Source organism: Oncorhynchus gorbuscha, unplaced genomic scaffold, assembly GCF_021184085.1.
Source record: "Oncorhynchus gorbuscha isolate QuinsamMale2020 ecotype Even-year unplaced genomic scaffold, OgorEven_v1.0 Un_scaffold_9042, whole genome shotgun sequence".
NCBI lineage: Eukaryota > Metazoa > Chordata > Actinopteri > Salmoniformes > Salmonidae > Oncorhynchus > Oncorhynchus gorbuscha.
Window position 1 is genome coordinate 5,001 of NW_025752092.1, and position 7,935 is coordinate 12,935.

The following is a 7,935-nucleotide window of genomic DNA, read 5'->3' on the forward strand; positions in this document are numbered from 1 at the left end:
TCGGTACTTCAGCCCAAGTTGTTAACCTGAGTCCTGAGTCGGTACTTCAGCCCAAGTTGTTAACCTGAGTCGGTACTTCAGCCCAAGTTGTTAACCTGGTCGGTACTTCAGCCCAAGTTGTTAACCTGAGTCGGTACTTCAGCCCAAGTTGTTAACCTGAGTGGGGTACTTCAGCCCAAGTTGTTAACCTGAGTTCAGCCCGGTTAGCCTGAGTCGGTACTTCAGCCCAGGATTGTTAACCTGAGTCCTTCAAGTTGTTAACCTGAGTCGGTACTTCAGCCCAAGTTGTTAACCTGAGGTCGGTACTTCAGCCCAAGTTGTCAGTACTTCAGCCCAAGTTGTTGTTAATTACTTCAGCCCATTGTTAACCGTGTGTGTGTGTGTGTGTGTGTGTGTGTGTGTGTGTGTGTGTGTGTGTGTGTGTGTCAGTACTTCAGCCCGAGATGTGTCTGCAGACATGACTAAGATGTCCCAGTCCTTCAACACCACAGTGTTATCCCTGGAGGATGAACTGACCCAGCTCATACTGGGACTGATCAACGCACGTATAGACTCTCACAGCAAGGTAACACACACACACGTATAGACTCTCACAGCAAGGTAACACACACGTATAGACTCTCACAGCAAGGTAACACACACATGTATAGACTCTCACAGCAAGGTAACACACATTATAGACTCTCACAGCAAGGTAACACACACACACGCACGTATAGACTCTCACAGCAAGGTAACACACACACACACGTATAGACTCTCACAGCAAGGTAACACACACGTGGACTCTCACAGCAAGGTGACACACACACGTATAGACTCTCACAGCAAGGTAAACACACACACACACACGTATAGACTCTCACAGCAAGGTAACACACACACACGTATAGACTCTCGCAGCAAGGTAACACACACACAGGTATAGAACACAACACACACACACGTATAGACTCTCACAGCAAGGTAAACACACACACACGTATAGACTCTCACAGCAAGGTAACACACACACACACGTATAGGTCTCACAGCAACACACACACACACACGTATGGACTCACACACACACACACGTATAGACTCTCGCAGCAAGGTAAATACACACACACACGTATAGACTCTCACAGCAAGGTAACACACACACACACGTATGGACTCTCACAGCAAGGTCACATACATACACACACACACACACTCACACGCACGTATAGACTCTCACAGCAAGGTAACACACACACACATACATACACGTATAGACTCTCACAGCAAGGTAACACACACACACATGAGTATGGACTCTCACACACACACGCACCTGAAGGTATGGACTCTGCAGCAAGGTAACACACACACACACTGGGGTATGGACTCTCACACACACACAAGTATAGACTCACAGCAAGGTAACACACACACACACACACAAGAGGACTCACAGCAAGGTAACACACACACACACACACACAAGTATGGACTCTCACAGCAGGTAACACACACACACACACGTATGGACTCTCACAGCAAGGTAACACAGCACACACACACGTATAGACTCTCACAGCAAGGTAACATACATACACACACACGTATAGACTCTCACACCAAGGTCACACACACACACACGTATAGACTCTCACAGCAAGGTCACACACACACACACACGTATAGACTCACACACAGGTAACACACACACACACGTATGGACTCTCACAGCAAGGTAACACACACACACATACACATACACACACACGTATAGACTCTCCACGGCCAAGTTAACGCACACACACACACACACACACACACACACACACACACGTATGGACTCCTCACAATAGGGGTCAAGCACACATGCATACACACACGCATTATGGACTCCTCAGCCAAGTTAAACACACACGTATGGACTCTCACAATGAGATTAACTACTGCGTTATGAATCTCACAATGGTGTTTTACACACACACACGTATAGACTCTCACAGCAAGTGCCACCACGATATAGACTCTCTACCTGCAAGGTCACACACACACACACACACACACACGTATAGACTCTCACAGCAGGTCACACACACACACACACGTATAGACTCTCACAGCAAGGTAACACACACACACATACATACACACACACACGTATAGACTCTCACAGCAAGGTAACACACACACACACACGTATAGACTCTCACAGCAAGGTCAACACACACACACACACGTATAGACTCTCACAGCAAGGTAACACACACACACACACGTATAGACTCTCACAGCAAGGTAACACACACACACACGTATAGACTCTCACAGCAAGGTAACACACACACGTATAGACTCTCACAGCAAGGAACTAACACACACACACGTATAGACTCTCACAGCAAGGTACACACACACACGTATAGACTCTCACAGCAAGGTAACACACACACACACACACACACACACACACGTATAGACTCTCACAGCAAGGTAACACACACATACACACACACACGTATAGACTCTCACAGCAAGGTAACACACACACACACACGTATAGACTCTCACAGCAAGGTAACACCACACACGTATAGACTCTCACAGCAAGGTGACACACACACACACACACACACACACGTATAGACTCTCACAGCAAGGTCAACACACACACACGTATAGACTCTCACAGCAAGGTAACACACACACACGTATAGACTCATCACAGCACAACACACACACACACACACACGGACTCTCACAACTAACACACACACACACGTATAGACTCTCACAGCAAGGTAACACACACACACACACAGTATAGACTCTCACAGCAAGGTAACACCACACACACACACACGTATAGACTCTCACAGCAAGGTAACACACACACACGTATAGACTCTCACAGCAAGGTACACACACACACACACGTATAGACTCTCACAGCAAGGTAACACACACACACACGTATAGACTCTCACAGCAAGGTACACACACACACACACACACGTATAGACTCTCACAGCAAGGTAACACACACACACACACACACACACGTATAGACTCTCACAGCAAGGTACACACACACGTATAGACTCTCACAGCAAGGTAACACACACACACGTATAGACTCTCACAGCAAGGTAACTACACACACACGTATAGACTCTCACAGCAAGGTAACACACACACACGCACGTATAGACTCTCACAGCAAGGTAACACACACACACACACGTATAGACTCTCACAGCAAGGTAACACACACGTATAGACTCTCACAGCAAGGTGACACACACACGTATAGACTCTCACAGCAAGGTAACACACACACACACACACAGACTCTCACAGCAAGGTAACACACACACACACACACACGTATAGACTCTCACAGCAAGGTAACACACACATACACACACACACACGTACGTATAGACTCTCACAGCAAGGTAACACACACACACACGTATAGACTCTCACAGCAAGGTAACACACACGTATAGACTCTCACAGCAAGGTAACACACACACACGTATAGACTCTCACAGCAAGGTAACACACACACACACGTATAGACTCTCACAGCAAGGTAACACACACACACACACACGTATAGACTCTCACAGCAAGGTAACACACACACACACGTATAGACTCTCACAGCAAGGTAACACACACACACACGTATAGACTCTCACAGCAAGGTAACACACACACACGTATAGACTCTCACAGCAAGGTAACACACACACACACGTATAGACTCTCACAGCAAGGTAACACACACACACACACGTATAGACTCTCACAGCAAGGTCACACACACACACACACGCACGTATAGACTCTCACAGCAAGGTAAACACACACACACACACACACGTATAGACTCTCACAGCAAGGTAACACACCACACACACACGTATAGACTCTCACAGCAAGGTAACACACACACACACTACTAAGGTACACACACACGTATAGACTCTCACAGCAAGGTAACACACACACACACACACACGTATAGACTCTCACAGCAAGGTAACAAACACACACGTATAGACTCTCACAGCAAGGTAACACACACACACGTATAGACTCTCACAGCAAGGTAACACACACACACACACACACACGTATAGACTCTCACAGCAAGGTAATACACACACACATACATACACACACACACGTATAGACTCTCACAGCAAGGTAACACACACACACACACACACGTATAGACTCTCACAGCAAGGTAACACACACACACGTATAGACTCTCACAGCAAGGTAACACACACACACACGTATAGACTCTCACAGCAAGGTAACACACACACACACGTATAGACTCTCACAGCAAGGTAACACACACACACACACACACGTATAGACTCTCACAGCAAGGTAACACACTACACACACACACGTATAGACTCTCACAGCAAGGTAACACACACACACACACACAGTATAGACTCTCACAGCAAGGTAACACACACACACACGTATAGACTCTCACAGCAAGGTAACACACACACACACGTATAGACTCTCACAGCAAGGTAACACACACATACATACACACACACACGTATAGACTCTCACAGCAAGGTAACACATACACACACGTATAGACTCTCACAGCAAGGTAACACACACACACACACACACGTATAGACTCTCACAGCAAGGTAACACACACACACACACACGTATAGACTTCTCACAGCAAGGTACACACACACACACACGTATAGACTCTCACAGCAAGGTAACACACACACACGTATAGACTCTCACAGCAAGGTAACACACACACACACGTATAGACTCTCACAGCAAGGTAACACACACACATACACATACACACACACGTATAGACTCTCACAGCAAGGTAAACACACATACACACACACACACGTATAGACTCTCACAGCAAGGTAACACACACACACACACGTATAGACTCTCACAGCAAGGTAACACACACACACGTATAGACTCTCACAGCAAGGTAACACACACACACACACGTATAGACTCTCACAGCAAGGTAACACACACACACGTATAGATTCTCACAGCAAGGTAACACACACACACATATAGACTCTCACAGCAAGGTAACACACACACACACATAACACTCACACACAGCACACACACACACACACGTATAGACTCTCACAGCAAGGTAAACACACACACACACACACGTATAGACTCTCACAGCAAGGTAACACACACACACACACACACGTATAGACTCTCACAGCAAGGTAACACACACACACGACTCTCACAGCAGTACACACACACACAACACACACACACACGTATAGACTCTCACAGCAAGGTAACACACACACGTATAGACTCTCACAGCAAGGTAACACACACACACACACACGTATAGACTCTCACAGCAAGGTAAACACACACACACACACACGTATAGACTCTCACAGCAAGGTAACACACACACACGACACACACACACGTATAGACTCTCACAGCAAGGTAACACACACACACACACGTATAGACTCTCACAGCAAGGTAACACACACACACGTATAGACTCTCACAGCAAGGTAACACACACACACACGTATAGACTCTCACAGCAAGGTAACACACACACACACACACGTATAGACTCTCACAGCAAGGTAACACACACACACACACGTATAGACTCTCACAGCAAGGTAACACACACACACACGTATAGACTCTCACAGCAAGGTAACACACACACACACGTATAGACTCTCACAGCAAGGTAACACACACACGTATAGACTCTCACAGCAAGGTAACACACACACACACACACGTATAGACTCTCACAGCAAGGTAACACACACACACACGTATAGACTCTCACAGCAAGGTAACACACACACACGTATAGACTCTCACAGCAAGGTAACACACACACACACACACACACACGTATAGACTCTCACAGCAAGGTAACACACACACACACACGTATAGACTCTCACAGCAAGGTCACACACACACGTATAGACTCACACACACTAGCCGTAGACCAGTCTCTCTACACATCAACTATCACTACAGGTACACACCAGTCTCTCCCCAGTTCCCGTATGAGTAAGTAACTTCCTGTTTCCTGTATGTGTGATGTCAGATCCTGTATGCGAGGGACGTGGACCAGAGGGGCCATACGTTTGAGAAGTCTGTCCACATGGGCAAGGAGTTCCAGAGACGAGCCAAAGCCACGATCCTCAGAGCTGCTGTGCTGCGCAACCAGATACACGTCAAGGTGACTACAGCTGTTACCACACGGCCCCAGTCTAGACCACTGCTGTTACCACACGGCCCCAGTCTAGACCACAGCTGTTACCACGCGGCCCCGGTCTAGACCACAGCTGTTACCACACGGCCCCGGTCTAGACCACAGCTGTTACCACGCGGCCCCGGTCTAGACCACAGCTGTTACCACACGGCCCCGGTCTAGACCACTGCTGTTACCACACGGCCCCGGTCTAGACCACTGCTGTTACCACACGGCCCCGGTCTAGACCACTGAGATGGATCTTTCCCAGACACACATGAAGTCCTGAATAGAAGCATTCTCAATGGAGATTCTTCACTCCAGGACTAGGTTTAATCTATGTCTGGGAAACCTTGGATAGTTCACCGGGTGTTTTGATTTGGAACATGTTGTCAGAGCTTTTAATGTATCAGGTGATGTATTGTTTTAGTACTGTGTCCGTCGTTTGAAATCAACTGTCGCCCTCGAGACAATTTATCCACCTCTCTCTAAACATTTCACTGTTAAGTCTACATCTGTTCACTTCTCTCTTCCTCCCTTCCCTCTTTTCCTCCTCTCTCTCCCTTCCCTCTTCTCCTACTCTCTCTCTCCTTCTCTCTCTCCTCCTCTCTCTCTCTCTCTCCCTCTCTCTCTCTCCTCCTCCTCCTCTCTCTCTCCTTCTCCTCCTCCTCCTCTCTCTCTCCCTTCCCTCTCTCGCCCTCCCTCAGTCCCCTCCTAGAGAAGGCAACCAGGGGGAGCTATCAACAGCCAACAGCCAAACAACCAGGATGACCAGCACCATGTGACGGGGACGTCCCTTCATGACACCATCGCTGGCACTCTGCTCCCTATATAGTGCACTACCCTATGGGGCCCTGGTCAAAAGTAGGGCGCTATGTAGGGAATAGGGTGCCATTTGGTACACAGACGATGCCTGGTGCCTCTGAATGAACAGAGGGAGTGTGGGTGCCTGTCCACAACAGGCCTCAGGTAGTGCCTTCTTTGGCCAAGTCAAAGCTACAACTGCTAAGCTGGAGTCTGGCCAACAGTGGGGAACATGGTGTCATTTGAGAAGCAGCCCATGACATGGCCACAATGTCAGCTAAAACACCTGCGCCCCTCAAACGGCCCCCACCGTCCTCAAACGGGCCCCCTGTCCTCAAACGGGCTCCCCTGTCCTCAAACGGCCCTGCCTCAACGGCTCCCTCTGTCCCAAACGGTCCTGTCTCCCGTCCGCAACGCCCCGGTTCCTCAAGCGTCCCTGTCCTCAAACGGCCCCCTGTCCTCAAAGGGCCCCTGTCCTCAAAGCCGGCCTCCGGTCCCCCTCAAACGGCTCCCCGGTCCCTCAACGGCTCGTCCCAACGGTGCCTCGCTCAACGGGCCTCGGTGCCTCTCAAACGCCCCCGGTCCCTAAGCGGCCCTCCTGTCCCTTCAAGCGGCCCGCTCCCGCACCTGCCCTCAAACGCCCCGGTCCCTTAAAAGGCCCCTTGTTCCCTCAACGCCGCCCCGGTCCCCTGGAGTGGTGGCGCATACTCTTTGACCAGGGCCTACGTTTCCTGGCGGAGAGAGGACTGGAGAACAAACACAATGAAAATACGATGTCTGACACACGAGACTCCAACAACAACACCTTGTTTACTCAAATGGGGCTAAAATAGTGG

At 48.7% G+C, this 7,935-nt stretch overlaps 1 pseudogene; it reads left to right on the plus strand.

Annotated features, from left to right (window-relative positions):
* The window catches only part of LOC124030053, a 12,118-nt pseudogene extending 4,883 nt beyond the window's left edge, over window positions 1-7,235 (plus strand).
* Window positions 7,236-7,935: the final 700 nt, after the last annotated feature.